The sequence below is a fragment of the Zonotrichia leucophrys genome, chromosome 1A (assembly GCF_028769735.1).
Source record: "Zonotrichia leucophrys gambelii isolate GWCS_2022_RI chromosome 1A, RI_Zleu_2.0, whole genome shotgun sequence".
NCBI classification, from domain to species: Eukaryota; Metazoa; Chordata; class Aves; order Passeriformes; family Passerellidae; genus Zonotrichia; species Zonotrichia leucophrys.
The window spans coordinates 68,162,367-68,162,921 of NC_088170.1; positions in this window are offsets into that span (position 1 = coordinate 68,162,367).

A 555-nucleotide genomic window follows, 5' to 3' on the forward strand; every position below is an offset into this window, starting at 1 on the left:
TGCTGACTTTGTTTAGGCCGTGGGTAAATATTAGCCTTGCAACACAAGCCTGAGCTGTGGTGCCTGAGCAAGGGTTATCCAAACAGAGTCCTCACTCGATAACAGCCCTGCCTTGGATAGGCTTTTGTGATGTTTGACTAATTTCCTGCTAGGCACAGAGCTTGCAGTGTCCAAAAACTTCAAAAGGTCTCAGCAAGAGCTCCAGCCCTGCCTGTTTATAGCAGAGGAGGTGAAGTTTGGCTCTCAGTGTGATGGAGGCAGCAGAGCTGGGCTCCCCCAAGGGCTCTCCCACCCATCCAACACACAGGGGCTGCTGAGGGCCTGGGGCTGCATCCTGACCCACACAAACACCCTTTTCTCCATTCTGCTGGGAAAAAAAATCATTGCTGATGGTGTGATAGCTCCAATTTTCCAAAATCAGCCACATGAGAATGTCTGATGATGTTTTCAGGTGCACATTTCTCCTGGGGAATTTTGAAACAGGTTTTTTTGCCTCTCTGGTTACTTGGGTCCTTAAAGTGAAGAGATAAAGAGAGCAAAGAAAAAGGGGGAAAG